The sequence below is a fragment of the Pterocles gutturalis genome, unplaced genomic scaffold, assembly GCF_000699245.1.
Source record: "Pterocles gutturalis isolate BGI_N339 unplaced genomic scaffold, ASM69924v1 scaffold735, whole genome shotgun sequence".
Lineage (NCBI taxonomy): Eukaryota > Metazoa > Chordata > Aves > Pterocliformes > Pteroclidae > Pterocles > Pterocles gutturalis.
The window spans coordinates 1-20,367 of record NW_010140348.1 but is presented as its reverse complement, the minus strand read 5'-3'; positions in this window follow the sequence as shown (position 1 = coordinate 20,367).

Here is a 20,367-nt window from a genome sequence, read left to right as displayed (position 1 = left end):
AACCAATCTATGATTCTATTATTCTAAGTAGCTAGGTACAACAGTAGTGCATTTATGATGTCAGTCCATCATGGGCACACGATAGCTCTTGGTCCATGCAACAGGATTATTAGATAATTAAACCAGTGCCTTGAAGAGAGTTCTGATGTGAGAAAGATGAGAGGTGAAGCTCAATTAGTGGGCTTGGTGAACACACCTCAAAAGTCCATTTAATCCATCTTAGTATATTTGCACAGTATGTAATCTGAAAACAGAACAAAGCAAAACAAAACAAAACTTATTTATCTGAAGAGTGTAGATTTCAGCTGGAGATTGTTGTCAAAAAATAGGTAAACAATAGATTTGGCTTTCTTCTATTCTTTCTACACTATGAAAATACATAATTTGTCTTTAATATGACTTTTATGGCATTCTGACTTCTATAGAAAGAAGAAAGTGGACAAATAACAACAATAATAACATAATTATAATAAATAAATTATAATAAATAACAACAGCAGACATTAGTGCACTGCCTCATCAATATATAACAACTATTTATATGCTCGAAGTTTTTGAAAAAGCACTGAGGCAATGGATTGTAAAATTTATGATGACGCCATTCATAATGCAATGTTCTAGCAAATGATTAAAGATTTTAATTCCCTACATTTCAGAGTAAAACAAAATATGGTAACATATTTATGAAAGAAAAAACACAGAGTTTGATGAAGTCTGTTGTGAACACTCCAAGCCTTCATTGCTATGGAAATCATGAAGTTATTTCTAGAATACACTATTGCCTTCTCTGGCATATGATAGTATGAGACACAGAGAAAGGCTCACCATCTTGCTTCAAAATGAATTATGGCTAGCCAAGTTATTTGGAAAAACAAGAACAAATTCTAAGTAAACACTGAAGTTCATGAATAACACGCAAGGAGAGGGAATTTTTAAAAGCTGAAGAACAAATTTAAATTTCACAAATGACTCTCACCCATGTTCTGTGTCTCATATGGCCTGTCCTATTTGAATACTCATGAATAGAAATTATTAAACAACTTTGTAAACCTAAAATAACATCAAAAACTCTTCACATCCTTGAGAGTTGCACTGAAAGCATAATGCACACTACTGACACAATTCTGCATATATAAATTGATCACATTTATTTCCTTTAGTCTGGGTTGCTAAAGATGAGTTGAAGTTACAATAGAAATTGGTTTTAGGGACTGTTCTATGTGCTTCGGTTTCAGGAGTGATCTTGATTTTGGTTAGTACTTGTTAGCAGATTCTTGGAAGGCAGCCTATTGAAAGTTGAAAGGAAAAAAAGAAAGAAAGGGGGTGCTTAGCTGTACTGGAAACACACAAATGAAAGCAGTCTTCTGTTTTGCAAATACGCTGTATTTTCTGAGAGCAATGAATAGCTCTATGAGGAATAAAACACTTGTGAGCGTGCAAAAGGTTTCTGGGTTTTTTTATTGCTGTGACATTAACATAACTTAACAAGCTTCAAACACTGGAAGTAGGTTAACAGGATTAATATTTAGTTTTAGGTGATTAACAGACTACTTGCAGAGCAGTCTTATTTCTGGTATGTGAGAAAAAATGAAAGTATAATGAAGTCGTGCGTGAAACTGAGTTTCTCCTTGAGGAACTGACTTTCATTAACTATTTAAATAGTAAGTGATGATTAAAATACAGAGCAATTCACTCAAAATTCCCACATATTTAGTTCCTTTAGATTTATACTCAGAGATTAAATTGGTTGCAGAGATCAGCATAGTTATCCCAGTGACTGGCACCAGATAAAAATCTAAGAGCACTGGTGAGATTTTTTTGGTTCAAATTAAAAAATGACGCGAGTGGGTGTTTCTTGCCAAAAGTTCTGTTACAAGTACCATAAATCAGTCTTGGAGCTAAAGTCAGTTCTGAGCATTTGCTGGGGTTTTCATGTAATCAACATTACATATGTAATGTGAACTCTTATGGCAAATAAGATACAAAATGGGAACACTAGATGAAGTAATATAACTGGTATAAATTTTAGTTGGGATAGAAAGGTACAAGACATATTGGAAGTAGCAAAGGAGAAAACAGCATGAAAATAATTAGCACTATTTTAAAATAGGTGATTTTTTTCCCCTTTGCACATTTCTATGAATGTCCTCTCCTGCAGTGATTATACCACTTATTTCCTTATAGATCTCTTACAATGCATGCTGTAGCTGTATGAGAGAACTCCCAGTGCTGCACTGAAGCTTTTAGTTTTGTACTTTCCTTAACTGATTTAAATGAACCAGGATTTTCTGTTTTTTTTTTTTTTTTCCCTCATCCAGTTCTTAAAATGCAGGTTTTAAAAATTTCACCATAATTGTTTCTAGATTATTTTTTTCCTTTTTTAAAATCTTTTCTCCAGTGTCTTTTACATTTTAGTGTGAGGTATCATCCACTTTATAAAAAGAATTTATCTGCTAAGTAGGTCCTGAATAATTATGTCCCATTTTTTCCAAAAACTGCATTATAATTATCTTTCTGAATATCTGTGGTTTTCTAGATCTATAAATGAAACAAAGCCAGAGAAAACTTTCAGATATCCACTGTTCTGGCACTATGAAAAATTTGGTTAAAAGAAATATTTTTTTTTTCTTTATTCCCAGTTGTTTGGGTTTTTTTTTTGTTTTGTTTTGTTTTCTTTTGTTTTGTTTTTTGGGGCAAAGTGAGCAGCAATGTGCGGTCTTTTCATCCCAGATTTGAGGATATTGCTTAGTTTCCACATACAAAGCAGGCTTTATAAATAGGAAGACAGATAAATGAAACTGTGTGAAATGATTGAAATAAATGATTTCTGATTGAATCTCATCAATCTTTTATTACATCCTTAAATTATATGTAAATCTATGGTACAACAGGAAAGAAAAAAAAAGGTTAGGAACTTCAATAACTAGTGCGTTTTCAAATATTGATCGGGATAAGTTCACTTTAGGCTAGTCATAGAGCTGTCATTAGTTGTTTCTAAGAGCTACAGAAAATGTGTGGAAGTCCAGAAGGCTGGAAAAAGGAAAGAAAGGATGGGATGACTGTGTCAAATTTTAGCAGTTCTCCTAGATAGATGGATGTCACACAAGAGATGTCTGCACTGAGTGTAACAACAGTTGATGTCACCAGTGTTTATCTTCTATTACAAAAAGGAAGATTTGTAGACAATATGAAATGTTTAGGAAGTCTAACCTCATCTTCCTTGTAGCAGTACAATGCATAACTTCTTGATTTGTTTAAGCAACCCACCGTAGCATTTGCCTTTTCCACCACAGAATGACATATGCAAGTTCAGAACAGTTCTTGTGGAAGACCCTCTCTACCAGGGACGCAGCCCTTAACAACAGAACTTAGCAACTATGTTTTAAACACCATTTAACTATGTTTCAAACACAATTTTTCCAGTGATTTCCCATTTTTGCAAACTCCCTACAGTAAGTCCATATTTTTGTGACAGCTTCGGAATATGTCACATAGGGCAGAGTCTAAATCTTTACGAGAGTCTGAATATTTACAGCAATCCTCAAGGTCTATTACCTTGTCAAAGAAGGAAATCAGACTGGTTTAATACAATTTGTTCTTTGAAATCCATTTTGACCATTTCTTACCATATCATTACACTCTAGATATTTGCTTATAACATGTTTATTATTAGTTCTTATATTGTTATAGAAATTGAATTTGGATTTGTGATTCCATAGCTATTCACTCACTACCTTTCAAAGGCAGACATGATAAGATAGGTTGCAGTCTAAGCTGTACCGAAATTAAACACTGAAGTTTGTTACCTACCTAGAAAGGTATCCAACTCTTTACTATTATTTGGCATGGAAGTTTTTGGTCTCTAAATTTAGGCACCTTTACATGCTCATAAATGCTTTCCTTGAGTAACATGCAATCTAAATTTCAGGTCCAAAAGTATCTAAATGTTGTTGGGAATGTCTGTAACATTTGTTCCTGGAAAGCATTTCACTTCTTTTTGGATATTCACTGTTGTAATTGACTCTGTCCTAGAGCCTTCACTCAGATCCTATAAGAAGATGGCATGGCTCTCCATGGCTAGCTCTCTTCCCTTTCCTTCTCTTTTCTGTCTTAGTTCTTCATTCCCCTGTGTCGCTGAGGCAAATCCTTTCCACTGCGCTTGTACATTTCATCCTATTTGGCAGATACCTAAAACTGTTCAGGTGAAGAGTTCCTGAAAGTATCTGTCTCTTTTTCGTATCTGTAAGAGTCTCCTACAACGATTCATTCATATGTAAACATCCACACTGCAGATGTCTTAAGTCAAATGTGATCAATATCCCTCTTACCTGCTGGAGAGAAATGTAGCGATGGCTGTGAACAAGGAGATTGCTAAATCCAAACAGTGCGGTTGCCCAGTTTTGGAATAGCCCTCAGTTTACCTCCACAATCAGATTTCCAAGTTCTTTGATAAATAGAGAACGCTAAGTCACTTTTTCTTCCAAAGGATCTTTTCTGATTTTTTTAAATAATTTTATTACTGAAAATTTGTATGAAAATGGCAACAAGAAATGAGAAATAAAAAAGAGTAAAGTCATTTTTGTGCTCCTAGAACCTAATCTCTCCTCTGGAACTCAATTCTACTCTTCTTTACACCCTTTACGTAGATTAACAGGTCAGTTTTGATTGAAGTAGATGAAACAAAGAAAATTCAGTAATGTGCTAAAAGCCTCTGAGATACACAATAATGTGTAGATGTTTCATGGTAGATGAAAACTTGCATGAAAGCAGGAGAGCAACAGATTTAGAATATTGTACGCATTAGAAGCTGGAGTGCAGGAATCACTATGTCTTCCTAAGGTTACACAGAATAGCAATTAATTACTCTGACCAAGAAAAAAATATTGGAGAAATAGGTAATCTTATTCTAAATTTTAGTCCTTAGAGTTTTGATACTAGAGAGTACTTGTTTCAGGAAAGCGTTTTGTCATTTTTACTTATTATAAATATGTTATAAAATTCAAGCAAAACCTTAAGTGGCCTGTGACCCATCTGGAACTTGCAAGAACTTTATAAAATCTTAAGCCACATGCAGCAGACAAATATCTACCTCTGTTTCAGAGGGTTACGTGTGAGAGTCTATGGGTGGATTTATTGAGGCATTTATTTAAATTATGTTTGGTTTCTGGAAGACAGTATGTGCTAGGGCTTTTAAAAAAGCTCATTCCATTACTCAGAAACAATAACAACTGTGTCATCTCTTTAGCTTTTCTTTACTGTATTAGTGATTTAAAAAATATTATGCTTTGTCTCTTATATGTTTTGATGAATGAAATTATTTACTACTGATGAGATACATAAAGTACTTTATGTGAGAAACTGTTAAACCCCCAGAATTCTACCTTTGCTGTTGTCTTTGGGAAAATCTGACTTTTTTGTTTTGAAGACTCTCCATTTATAACAGCTAGAGTCCCCTTCCTTTTTCATCTTTTTCAAGTACAATTAGGAGATCTACCTTTAATTCTTAGTTCAGAAACACCACTGAATGTACATGAATGTTCATGGTTTCTGTGCTCTTTCATATAGATACAGTAGTTTTTAAACATTCCATACCAGTTATTTAAAAATACCAGACCAGATACACGGAATTTGAGGTTTTCTATGCTTTTTAATTTATCATAGGAAGCCTAGAAGTCTTGAGGGTTCAGGGATTGCCCTTCCCATGAATCATACTCTCTGCAAGCCAGTATACACAGCTAGCAGGGAAAACACACAGCTGTTAATGGAAACAGAAGACATATGTTGAAACCAGTCCACTTTCATGAAAATTTCAACACTTTGGTTTCTGCATTTTCCAAAATACTCTCTTAAGCTCTTTTCAGAGCTGGCTGACAGCGTGCATGTATTACACGTAAGTAGTAAGTTATAAAGACACTTTGTGGAGGTGCTTCAAAGAATTTATAAAGGAAGGTTACACACATGCATATGCTATTCGTTTCCTGTCCCTTGTAGGTATGCCAAATGGTGTTGCACAGAGATTAAATTATCTTCAGTAATTACAGCAATTTAATTAAATTAGTACATACATGTAAAATTGTTCTGCCCTATCTGGTATGGTTTGAAACTATTTTATAGAGACAGAAGTTTCCCAAAAGCTATTAAGCCTACATGCAATATTTTGTAATAAAAGTAAAAAATGCTCCTTTTTTTGTTTGTTTTAGTCAGGCTCCAGCTTAAATCGTCTATGTGGAAATAATAACAAAAAACAAACCCCAAAAGCTCTCTTTCTGCAAAGCACTGTCTGATGAATAGCTGGAATTTCTACAACAGAAACATTTGTTCAAGTAAATTACTTTCCTCATGTGAGTGGGAAAGGGTCACAAACACAAATCTCCTGGATAGAGAAAACAGCATCTACCTGCTGATTCATCCAAAATGGAGATGCTAATTCATAGAGCTTGTATCCTGGCAGGCGAGAGCAACTACCACTATTTGGGATAGAAATAAGGTAGGAGTACTTCAGGGAGTGGAAGGAAAAAAGTGATAGTAAGAGCATCTATGCATTTGTTTAGGTGAGGCTGATGTGTTAGTCTTTTGAATTTTGTTGTTAGTGTTGAAGTTCAGACAGGAGCCTATGCTGATGAAGACAGCCCTGCTGTTGCAAATACTTGTTTCTATTTGGCAGCTCTAAATAAAAGATGTTAATTTTGCTCTACTGGACAAGAATTCACTAAAGCCACAAAGAGAGAACAATAATATTTTAAAATACTCAAGGAGAATTTGCTGTCCTTAAAACTTGGACTGGATCTAATCCATCAAAAAGAATATAGAGTTCCTGGACATCCTTCAGTTTTTTTACTCAAGAGAAACTGCTCACATTTCAATAAGAGTTAATTTTTGAGGGATTCTAACAAAAAATGTGCATTTAATTTTTTATTAGATCTAAGAAAGAAATGTCCCTCTTTCTGTGGTGTTGTCTGTCTCGGCACCACTAGGCTGACAGGCAGTTCAGAACCAAGCATGGCCAGTTGGTACTGGAGTTCTGGTTAAAAGTACATGTGTAGTTTCTATCAGTCTCCCTGCCATATATTGGTTTTATGTTAATATCTAATTGGAAGCTATAGGTTCTCTTAGAGCCTATGATCCCATGCACTTATCCTGGAAAAACAGGTTGCAACTTCAAATTTGAGACTTGTTGTTTTTCTAATTTTACATCGAATGGACAAATGAGCAATGTCAGAAATCAGGTCAGGATTTTCTATTATTCCACTTCTAATTCATTATTGTCTATACAGTGTTAAATTCCAGGGGGAGGAGCTAAACATATTTTTTCTAAAATTTTCTGCCTTGTAGGAAGCATGTGGCTCATTCACCTCATCTAAAGATTGGGCATCGCTGATGGTGTTGAGTAACGGATAGGACACCTGCTAGAATGGAAGGAAGACCAGGTAGCTGGAGGAATGTTGATGGTGACGTGGGTGTTCCCAGACACAGGACTTTCCTTGAATAACACGAGGTTAATGCATATTTCCTGTATTCTGTCTATTTCCTATCTTTGCTTTTTCCACCTGGAAAGTCACTGGTGTATTCATCCACATGGTTTTGTGGATTATACTGAGATGTTGGCAACATAATCTTACTCGTGTTTGTGTGGAGAGAAATTCAGAAGGAAGTTTTAATCCTCCCTAAATATAACTGACGAGCAATAACTCCAGCATTTGAATGATACAAAAAATTATAGAGGAATTAAGCTTTAAGTTTTAGACTAAAAAAACAAACAAACAAACAAAAAAGTCCATCACCCACCCCACATCCCCTCAAGTGTTCCCCCCTTGCCCCAAACCACCTCAACCTTAAACCAAACCAAAATCCCACTGCAAAACAGCAACCAACAACAATAAAGCTTTTTCTGAAAGATCCAAATTCAGTGATGCTTACTGTATATATATAGCTAAAGAGTGGTGGTCTGGTCAAACATTCAACATCAAAAGTTGCACTTTTCTTCCTTTTCAGTAGGAGGTTTACAACCATTTGAAATGTTAAGACATGGCTTTTAATATTTTGAGAAGGCAAGCATCTCAGTTTGCAAAAAATGTAACTTAATTGTTTTCTAAATAAGAAAAATTACAGAACTTGAATCTTACCTTATGAATGACACCTAGATAAAAATGGTGCCACTCATTTAATAGAGTAACAGAAAACTATGTGCTTACATCTAAATCTATTTCCAACCGCTTATCAGCCTGCTTTGGGGACCATGAAATAGTAAGTAAACAATTACCATTGCTTTAAAAAACCAACAACAACCACAAAGCTCTCTATCGTTGTCTTAGAATACTTAGATAAATTTAGATAATATCTATGAAGCATTACTTAAACTTTGAAAGTATTGGTTTCAATCTTTATTGCCTTTATTTTTGTAGATGAAGGGGAGGAATTGTCCTATTATCTAGATGTATAAAATGAAATTGCTTTGAGCAAAAGTATTAATTTAATTTCTAGAGCAGTAGTGTATTAACACTAATTAGGCACTGTTCATGTATTTTTTTTCCTTGGAAGTTTCTTATTGCTACATAGAAATTATATGTATGAACAACCATACTGCAAATGTCTTTTTCAGTTTTTGTCGTTGGCCTATTAGAAAAAGATACTGTGGTATGCCTAGTGAACAGAACTATTGTAATGTAATGCATGTAGCTTTTCATTATCATGTGGGGGAAGAAAACAAGTGTATAACAGTCCAAGTAAATGGTGTGAAATGCTTGAAAGTTGTTCATTCAGACTTCTGCATCAGCAATATCCTTCTAGAGACTGTAATCAGTTCATGAACAGAAGAAATGGCAACTGGACAATAAATATCAAGTGTGCTTTTAAAATTAAAATAAATTAAATAGATTTTTATCTAAAATTACAAATACAATGCAAGACACAAAATATGACAAAGAAAAATGCAAACATATAATACATTAAAACAGTTTAAGAAGTAGCTAACATATCCCATTTTTTTTCAATATTTTTTTCCTCCCTAAAGTACTACACTGATGTTAACTTGTCTATAGAGGACACAAAATGAGTTGCATGACCATCTCACTATATGTTTCTAAAAATGTCAGATGTAAGACAAGAGCAAAATAAAGACTGGTTTTTCTCTGACCTCCTGGGAGAGAGTGAGGCAGTAAATTATTGCATCAAAGACGATCAGCACCACCTCTGGCCAGGGATTTTAACAGATGTGATTCTAGCCACCGGTTTTGTCACTCTCGTTGCTGTTTGTCTGAGGTAGGTTTTGCGGATGTGTGCTGTAAGAGAGCTTTCCCACAGGGCTGAGAAATTTACTTACCTACCACAACTACTTGTAGAGCATATGGTATCTGACAAGGGCAAGGATCCTTCTGAGACTTACGCTCAGTTATTAAATGCTCCAGTGCTCCTGAAGACCTAAGAAATCTGCAGTGCCTCTGATTAGGACACTTAAATTCAAGAAGTTTCATAAACTAGCCTTGGGAATTAGTATCTGCTTCTCAGCATTATCGAGTTAGGCACCACAACAATCTCAGTTCTCAGACACATTCAACATTTTATAACTATAAATAAATTATAGCCAAGGCAGTCTAATTTATGCCTTTTTTTTTTCTTAAATGCAAACCTTAGTTACTGACTATGAATGGAAAGAAAAGAAAGGACAGAGAATAAGAAAAAAATCTTATGTCTGTCATTTCATTTGAGTGTTGAACTGCTGCATATTGCACAGCATTTTATTCTTTCTGTAGAGGAGTTTTAGAAACTTAATTCAGACATTGATTGTGTAGATACTTAGTTAAATTACTTAGTTAAACCTGTCATTTAATTTACTTACTTTTCTACTTTTAATTTAGCTCATTTAATTACACGGAGTGACTGTGCTCCTCTTGGAAAGCCCTTCTGTGTTTAGGACAGCTTTCAGGGAAGCTGAACACAGTACCCACTTTCTGTGAATACTAACCACAAGATACTGTTTCTTAGGTATCTCCTTTGTTCACAGTTGAGGACAAAATACTTTGGCTAGCAGGATGACTGTTTATCTCAACGAGGCTTTCCTATTTCTTCCGGTTTTAATACACTTTTGTGTTCAGCACTTATCTTTAGGTAGCTCTAGAAACTCTGTTAGACAATTCAGATCTCATTCTAGATGAGATCTGAGCCTGTGGACTAAAAACCAGATTTTCATTTTGGGAGCCAGGTAACATTTTTTTTTTTTCACAATTGTAATTAAACGACATCTGAATGTATTTGACATATAACTGAATATTGACATTTCATTAAAGATGAAACAAAACTTGAGCAATAGGTCATCATTAATAAAATAACATTTTTTTTTCATGTTTCACTAATTTTCCAATTTGCCTTATCTTTGAATGAGACACTATTCCAATAGCAATCTTGTTTCTCTTAGTTCAAATCCAAACTTATGCTTGGACAAAATACTTTTTTGGGGGTATATTTTCTCTAGTAACTCTTTTTTTAAAAAAAAAAAAAGTGAATAGACAGGTATTCAGTCTTTTGTTTGACTTCCTACTCTTTCCGGTTTAACTGACTTTATCTAATGTACTAGATGATGCATAGCAGAAAAAATGTGAGTTGTAATTAGGAGCACTCTTAAAGCTGTGATTTGCCATTATCTACAATTTAGAGGTATTATCTCTTGATAGTTCAAAAATGAGGGTTTTGCTGCTATGTCATGTGTCACTGTTTATAGCCCAAATTCACAGCTGTGACTAGCATGGTACAGAAATCAGAACAAAATACAGTCATTGATTCCCCAGAGGTCACAGAACATGTTCATTAATGAATATTTTCAACATGCAACCTAAAGCGTTGCAAAGAAGAAAATAAAGTCTATCCTTGCCTAAAGCTAAAGCTTCTCTCTTATGTTGAGCTCTGAGTACAGCACAAACACTGTGTAATCTAGTACATGTGTCTCTTTGGAAACATTAGCCTTTGGACAGACTATAGCTTGTGCCTGTCCCTGTGCTTGCGTTGAACTCTCCACAGGTCCATGTAGCTTTGCATGTGTGTACAAACATGCCTCTTCTGGAATTCGTGGAATCATAGAATGGCTTGGCTTGGAGGGGACCTTAAAGATCATCGAGTTCCAAGCCCCCTGACAAGGGCAGGGACACCTTCCACTAGACCAGATTGCTCAAAACTTCATCCAACCTGGCCTTGAACATCTCCAGGGATGGGGCATCCACAACTTGCCAGGCAACCTGTTTTCTTCTCTTACTTGTTTTCTGCTTGTAACAGATCAAATCCAGAGTTCTATTCCTTACACTGGATGTGCAAAACTCCTCATTTAGCATGTTTTTAAAAGCTCAAAAATAAAATAATGATAAATATGTTTCAATTCATATAATGTGGAAAATAGCTTAACTGAATGTTGAAATGGTCATTGAGAGCCCTGGCTTAAAAAGAGAGATTTCTTCTCAGAAATGTCGTGAGCCATTTCTAACTATTGCAATAAGCAATATCCTCCTTTTCTCCTAGATTGAAGATTCACTACAACTAACATTACAACACTTTTCAGAAAAGTCTGTCAGACCTGCACTGCAGTTTAGCATGAGAAACAAGCATGGCAGGACTTAAGCCAAAGTTTATGTCAGTCACTCTCATTATATTCACTAATTTTGAAGTCACTTTTAAAGTATAATGAGTCTTGCTTGAGCAAAGTCCACAGGTTGTTAGTCATGTTAAAAAAGCAAAAATTATTAATTAGACAAATAAGATAAGAAGTGATACATTTGTATAACTTTATTTATCAGATTAACTAGTGACACTCACTTGTGCAATATTCTCCTACTTTGGTTACAGAGACACAGAAACTTGATTCAGAAAGCAAATTCTTTGACATCTTCCTTGTCAGCATTGGCTAGTCTGCTCAAGCACCTGCTGCTTCATTCAGCTTGTGAGTTATCCTCAGTTTTAGACCTGTTATCATACAATAGCAAAGTATCATTTGGCACAAACCATAAATGAAGTGTCTGCAGGCAATATATGTATTTGCTTTATATTTGCTTTCTGTGATTTCATGGTGACTTTATATCATAGGCCTTCTTGACCTTCACTAGGCATTCCTTTCTGATCAAAGTGATCAGTGCATCCTTTATTCTCGCTGATGAGTCAGATCCCACCCTTACACCTTTAAAATCTAACTAATTTTAACCTCATATGCAAGCCATGGACACCCAGAATGTTTGGAAAGCTCACACTTGTTCTCAGTTTGAGTGCAGATATTTTTGAAGGTATTGTTCCTCTGTTATGATCCTTATAGATCTGGGAGATCTTGCTCAGAAATAAAATCTGTGTGACCACAGGTGATGCTTCTAGTTCATTTAATGACATGTAGTGAGAAAAATTAATATCTCTCTGTGCCTGAAAGCAATGAAGTCAGGTCCACATTGAGAAGACAGAGGAAACAGACTTTGTGCGTTACAAAATCCCATAGAGGCATCTCCTTACCTACTGTTCAAAAAGTCCTTCCAAGTTTGTTTTGGAGATTCATGAAAGGAAATGAGTGGCATGGAAACCATGATCTCCCACTGTTTAGACATAAAACCTAATTTCCTTTCACAGCATAGTAAGCCCAGTTTCCACTGACTTCTGCTCTGTATGGTTTACACCCATGAAGAATTATGTGAATATCCTGAGTAGATGGCATTTTTCTGCTGTTGACTAGACAGGGCAGAGAAGATTTTTCTCTTTGACACTTTTTGCAGATAGCAATCATTCCAGTCCAATGTAGCATGTGAATTCTGGCATGATCATACTGCCTGAGGTGTCTGTTGGTCTTGCCTATGATATGCAAAACAATTGTGATGGTCATGCTGGCACTGAGGACGAGATTGTGAAAGGTGCCTAGGGGAATCCGGTAACCAGCTCCCTGGAGAAATAAATGAAATATTTTCTGCTGCTTAAAGTAGCAATAAATTTGGAGAAGAGAGAATTATGTAGGGGGATGTAACAGTAACAAGTCTGTTTTTTCTTACGGTCAGGATTAAAGTTTTATATGAAAAGACTTGCCCTCTTCTGGAACAAAGTCATTACCATTCCTGAATACTTGAAGGCAACACAATTAGAACCACAAATCTGACATAATTTCATTCTTTGACTATTATCTGGAAAGTAATCATGCCCTCCTTAAATAACTTGTGCAAGCCTGAGCTCCTGCAAGACAAGTAATCATTTGCATACTTATTAATTCTGACATTTTTCTAAGATTTTTTTCTCCCCTCTTCCCTTGGTTAGCTCTAATAGTGTTAGTGAAATGTGTAACTACTATTCAGATATCTGAAACAAAGTCACTCTTGAAAAGTAAAAATATTAATATTTTTATATCATATTTCATAAATCTTAATTCATCTCTATCTTCTCTAGAAGATTAATAGGAAGTTTCAAAAAGGAAATAAGTGTATCTCATGGCAATATGATAAAGTTTCATTAAAGTAAACTGAGTATGAGTAAAGTTTATAGGGCTTAAAATTTATTTTTCAGATGCACCTGAGATTTGTAACATGTTTTAGTAAAAGAACAAAATAATCGCTAAAGTTTAGTAGATATGATTGCCTCCTCAGGGACTGCCTCTTACTATTTCTGTTACATTTGTCACAGTTCAGGTCTTTTGATGCAACTGAAATATAAAGAGGAGACAGCATAAACGTGTTTGTCAATTATTAGATCTTGAACACTAAGGAATAGTTGACCCATGCAAGATGTTAGATGCCGTTATACAGCAGTCTAAACTTATTTTCTAACTAGCAGCCTAGCTCAATTTTACTGTTGAGGCTGTCATCCTCCATAAGAGTTCTTTAAACAAAATAAAACCACAAGTAAACCAGAAATAAAGTGGTTTACATACATCTTGACTGAACATGTTCCCCTCCCCCCTCGCCCCTGCCCCACATTTAATATTTCAGAGTCATTCTGTGGTTGCTAAGTCCAATATATGACCTCATTATTGACAATGATGGGTTTATTGCAATGTTATAATTTTGTCCTGTATTTTATTTCTCAGTAGTTTGTTTCAGACAAGCATTAATTTTTATTTGGGGCTACTCATGACCATATCTTCTATTTAACTTTATTCTCTCTGTGCTAACAATAGGAGTGAGAGCAAAACTCTCTTGCTAATGAAAGCAAGCACAGTAATTTGAGAGAAGGAAGTGACATAGTCCAACAAGCTCACTTAATAATTTTCTGCTGATCAAACAGAAGATAGGCACATAGTACAATAGGACCCCAATCTTGACCTGTGGTTAAGTGTAATACAGGCAGCAGCAACAGCAATAATATAGCAATCATACTGGAAATACTTACTTGGCATGGCATTGTATTTGCTAATGTACATGTTTTAAAAATCACACGTGGAAGAAAGGGAATTCAACTAATGTTATTCCCTTAACAGGAGCTGATAACATACTGGTGTCAGTGGTGATGTAAATTTAATTCTGATTAGATTTTGTGCTGAAGATAAAGTTCACAGATTTTAAAAATAGATAGGAGTATTGTGAGAATCCAGTCTGATCTCCTACATAATACAGGCTATAGAGTTTTTTTCATCAATTCTTGTTCTGAATTGGAATACATCTTCTGAAGAACACACCATTTCAAGTAAAATATTTATAACATAGGAGGACCTATCACAGACTATAATAAATTGTTTTAAAGCTAAATTGTTCTCAGTGTTAAAAATTCATTCCTTAGTTCAAATTTGCCTGTCTTCAGTTTTCTGTTGTTAGATGCTACATCATAGTTCGCTACAAAGAAGACACAATTTCTATAATAGTCTAAGTGAACAGTAGGGAAAAATATAGTTTTATGAGTTCACTTTCAGGCCTGTCTACATGACATCATCATAAAATGAATTTTTTCAGCATTTGCTTTACCCCGTAAAACATGAGCTACATATACAAAGAAACATGATAGTTCTCCTTTCAGACAATACACAGACTTCAGAAACAAAAAATGTTTTATAAACTTTTTTTTACTTCAAAGTGAAAAGTTTTCAGCTAGTCCTCAGGGTAAGATATCACCAAACAATAGTTTTCACAAATCCACTAGAACACATTGTCTTTTCATAAACATCTTAACATGAGGCTTTATGTCAAGATTTGAAAGTACTGCATCCAAAATATTTCAAAAATTCTTCTGTGACGCTTCCATATGCTGTATTTTCCTAAGTTAGTCCCAAATGAAATCATCATTCCTAACAATACTGGGTTTTAAGATATTTTGAATCAGAGCATGACATTGTGACTTTGAGAAATAGCATTTACCTATTTTGTAACCAGTTTAGTTTTTACCAAATGTTCCAAGAGATGCAATGTCTCTTAAGAGTACCTCACTTCTAATTTATCTTGCTGAACAGATCCACTTGTACTACTGTGGTTATATTTAGGCATAGATAATTTGACTTAACTTTAATGCTGTTTACTAGATCAAATTTAGTACTGTTGTAGTTTTTTTAAATCATTCAGTTTATAACAGACATTCATTTGAAGTTTTAAGTATTTTATGATAGTTCTTTAACAGAAAAAAAAATCAGATAAGAGAAGGTTTAGGTTTGAGGCTAGAATTCACATTATTTTAATAGCAATTATAGTTAATGAATCAGTACTTCCATTAGTAATAAGAACTCAAAATTTTCAGAAAACCTGTGTAACACATTTAAAAAAGATAGTTATGACTATTAAGATCTCAGGAATTCAAGTATTACCTCAAATTCCTCACAGACATCCTGAATGGCTGTTCATATCCCAGAACACTGAAGTTAATTAGAGTTCTGACAGCAATTTTAATGGATATAAGAGAAGGCTCTTTATCTGTCACTTCAAAATATATCAGCACCATATTATAAACTTAAAAGTATTACTGTTGAACAAGAGAAACCACAAAGCTATAGGAAAAGATCAAAGTCCTTTTACTGACAGCATACACATGAACTCACGCTACCCAAGAAGTAGACACTGCTACAAATCACCAAAGACAGTGAAAGCAGAACAATCTTCTCCAAATTTAATGAACAGAGAAAATTACTGCTAATCTGATATGGAGACAATATTACCTTGTGACTCAAAATCTAGTGACTGAATGAATCAAAATGTATGAGCAAGACACACTACCAGGCAGCTGAGAGGTTTCTCAATGGCACCAAAAGCATGAGCTTGCCTAATCCAGTATCTCTTCTTTAGCAGTAGTCAGTCTCCAATGGTTCAGAGAACGGTGGGAAAAGGAGTAACCAGTAGGCCCTGACGCATGGAATTAATTACCAACAGAATAAACAAATCAAATTAAACAGCAAATAAGTTTCCTTCTCAACCATCTGCTGCTTTCATTCTTAAATAGCAAATGAATTCATGAATTAAATACTTACCAAAAAAAACCAGCTTGTAGATGTAACAGTGAATATTGCTGGTACGTGCGTGTAATTGCTGCAGGACAGGATGTGTCACATACTGTTTTGCATCTTGTTTAATTTATGGCTTTTCCTTTTACTTAAAGAGCAGTAAAGAAGAAAGAGTCAACTGTAATTTTTCAGATTTCAGGTATACAACTTCTTAAAAAAAGTAAAGCAACAAAATATTCCATCTGCTACATGTATAATAAGATTAGCAACACACGTGCTCAAGGTTGATGTTTAAAACTGAAAGACTTCAGAAACTGGTATAATGAAAACCTGTATGCCAGCCACTGTATCCCATTTCATAGTAATCATAGGCAACATTTTATTTCAGTGATTTTTTTGCCCCATTGTTTTTGCAGCATTGTAAATGTTATGGAAATTTGAAGACAGTGAAGTTAAAATTAATATGGATTCAAAAGCTGAAAACCTGATCAGTACCCAACAGAAATTTATGTTATATATAGGTCCTCCTTATTGTTGGGTAACTGATGGACCTTCTGGCTAGCACAGGCTTTGTGTTCTTTTGGTTTTGGATTGTCTTCCAGTACTCAGGGTCAAGGTTCTGTTCAGCTCCTGTTCTGAAATGTTCCAAAGATTCTTAAATTTACTCTTCTGGTTTCTATGGAAACTCCAAGAAATCACAGTAAGTTGCTGCAACAGTCATCCTTCAAAGTACAGTTGGAAACAAAGCAAAAAAGCCTCAAATTTGCTTGTTCTAGGCAAGAAAAAAAATCAGTTGAAGCTTAATATGATTCAAAAAAACCCAGTGAATATTACAGACCATTCGTTTAGTTTACTGGTTTTACAAAGCATTCTATAACTCTCTTACCCACCAGTCACCCCTCTCCCTATAACTTATCATGGTTTAACCTCAGCAGGCATCAGACATGACACAGCTGCTTGCTCACTCCCCCAGTGGCATGGAGGAGAGAGCTGGAAGGGTAAAAGTGAAAGCTTGTGGGATGAGATAAAGACAACTTAAGAGGTAAAGCAAAGCTGCACATACAAGCAAAGCAAAAAAAGGAATTCATTCACTACTTCCCACCGGCAGGCAGGTGTTCAGCCATCTCCAGGAAAGCTGGGCTCCATCACACATAATGGTACTTTGGGAGGGAAAACACCATGACTCCACACATACCCCCCTTCCTCCTTCTTCTCCCAGCTGAGCATGATGCCCTATGGTATGGAATACCCCTTCGGCCAGTTGGGGTCACCTGTCCCAGCTATGTCCCCTCCCAACATCTTGTGCACCCCCAGCCTACTCTCTGGTAGGGTGGTGGTGTGAGAAGCAGAAAAAGCCTTGACTCTGTGTGAGCCCTGCTCAGCAGTAATGAAAACATCCCTGTATTACCAACACTGTTTCCAGCACAAACCCAAAGCAGAGCCCCATACTAGCTACTATGAAGAAAATTAACTCTATCCCAGCCAAAACCAACACATTTCTGAAATTTCTGAAAGATAATTTTATACACTTACATATTTTCAAATCAAGGTAGCTAAATATAATATACTATAAAAGCAGAAAAGTGAAAATATGAGCTAACTCACAAAACTGCATAGAAGACCTGGGAAGTGGTAAATTTACTATATAGATAAGTAACAAGGGACATGGTCAGAAAAGAAATGCCTATGTTTGTGTGCTAACTTTGTTCTTCTTAGATCAAATACCATTCCTACATTTATTTCTGAGCGACCTGAGTTTTATAGTGAAAAAAATAGGAATAGCTCTCAGTGAAGTGAACACACAGCACAAGCTGTAAGCAAAATAAGCTTCATTCCACTGAAAAGAGCAATACGACATGTATTTTCCATGAGTTCTTCGTATTTTACTGAAATGTAACTCTGAAAAATCCATGGAAAATTTTGCTTTTACAGACTAAATGTCAATTCAGGAGCTACGCATTAACAAACTCTGCAGCAGACCCCTAATACAAATGAGTAGCTGAAAAACTAGACACAAACAAATATTTACTCAGAGTCTTAAATCTACTGCCACCAAAAATATTTCAGCATTATCGCTGGAAAAGTACTATCACAGAGAAAACAATGTTCCCTAGATTTCAATTATGTGTATTTTTAACAGCCAGTTCATATTTTTATAAGGACCCATCAAGCACGTGCTCATCATTGAGCAGTGTAACGCTTCAGGACTGAATGAGCAGCAGTGTTGCAACACACAGGTCTCCATCTTCAAATTCATATTTTAATACCTTTCTGGGATTCATAAAGGCACCTTATTTGCCTCATTTGTGATCCTCAGAGTACAGAGGTCCTCAGTGTAGTGATCCTGACCGACAGCGCCCGTGCCTGAAGGAGGGAGCGGAGTGGAGGAGGTGCAGGCTGCGCGGGGCTGTACTGCGCTGCGGGTACTGCGGGCTGCGCGGTGCCGCAGGACAAACTCAACCAGCTCATTGAAACAGGGGAGCCTGCAGGCAGATTCCCCCTCGGCAGGGGTGATTATGCCTCCTGTGTGGCCTTCCCCTTTATCTAACAGTGAAGTGAGAAGAAGTCCTCATGGGAGCATCAATTCTATTTAACTTTCTTCTTGTAAGAAAATCCTATAATAACTTGAAAGACTGAAAGGGGAGAATCTCTGTTGTGACGGGGTCTGCATGGTGTGCTGCACATGGGTCAGAGTCCTGTTTGATGCTACACCGCTCAGGGCTCTCAGCTTCTGAGGGGACATAAAATAATAAAATAAATAGCCTTTTAATTGATACCTTAAAGAGCCTAAGTGCCTTGCTTACTTGGCTCATGACAGACCAGCACCTCCTGGGACAAAACAGTCTCGTATAGACATTATTTCTTACGGTGTTTCAAAATGTGGTTGCCTGGAGGCTATCCTCTGTCTTTTTCTGCAAACATTTTGAAAGCCCTAGGTCAACAGAAGTTGTTCTGACTCAAAGTCCAGGTGAGGAATCTGAGGTTTGTTGGGTTTGTGACAGTGTCCTGGTAAAGTAGAGCTATTCTCTGCCAGCTCTAAAGACAATCTGTTTCCACTAACATTTCCATCTAACTGTTTTTTTCTTTTTATAAAACCTTATAAAAGCCAAAGCTGAATCTGAGTTTGATTTAAAGTATGAATTGAATCTCTTATTGGCATGGATTATATTTACTTTACAAAGCACATAACAGGATAGTTTTATCTCACATACTTACATGAACCCTGTTCAAGGCCTACATAAAGCCTTCATAGCCACCCCTTGTAAAGTGCCATAGTATTCTCCTTGTACAAATTAGGAAACAAACCACGTCAGCCAGTTTTCATTCCACCAAACTTTTCGTATCAAACTGATGCAGCTCATTTAAGTTTTGCCACTTCTGGCTCCCTCTGTAGTCAGCAGAGAGAGAGAACTGAGAGAAAAGACATCTCTTCAGAGGAAAGACACAGCTTAGGTAGAACAAGACTAAGCTAGCAAGACTAGGAGTTACATTCACATAAAGGATGTAGGTACTTCAGGGCTGCCCACTGTAGTATGTAGATGGTATCACTGTACTGAACAGCGTACAGAATCCTGCAAGGGTTCTGGATCTCCATACCCTGATTAACAGTTTGAGGTCCAACAGTGGATTCGACACCAACCAGCTTATTGAACATGGACTTTCTTCCCCTAATGAGTAATGACTGCTTATGGAACTAGATACCTCACTCCTCTTTGGATTTATGACCATAACAAGTCGAAGAGCTTTTGGAGTAAGTTGCTTAAATTTGCTGTTGTAAACAAAACTGCCTCCTCTAATTAAGAAAGCCAATGTTTAAAAAGCTCTGAAGAAGTGAGAAGCCCAGAGATTCACATCACTTGTCTTGGTTAAAGAATCCAGTCCCACAAATCCACCCTTCTGGATGGTGCCTTAACTATCAGCTATCAGATATACAAAGATTTTTATATTCAATCATTATTTGTAAAGTCATTCCATTATATATCAGAATCATAGAATCATAGAATGGCCTG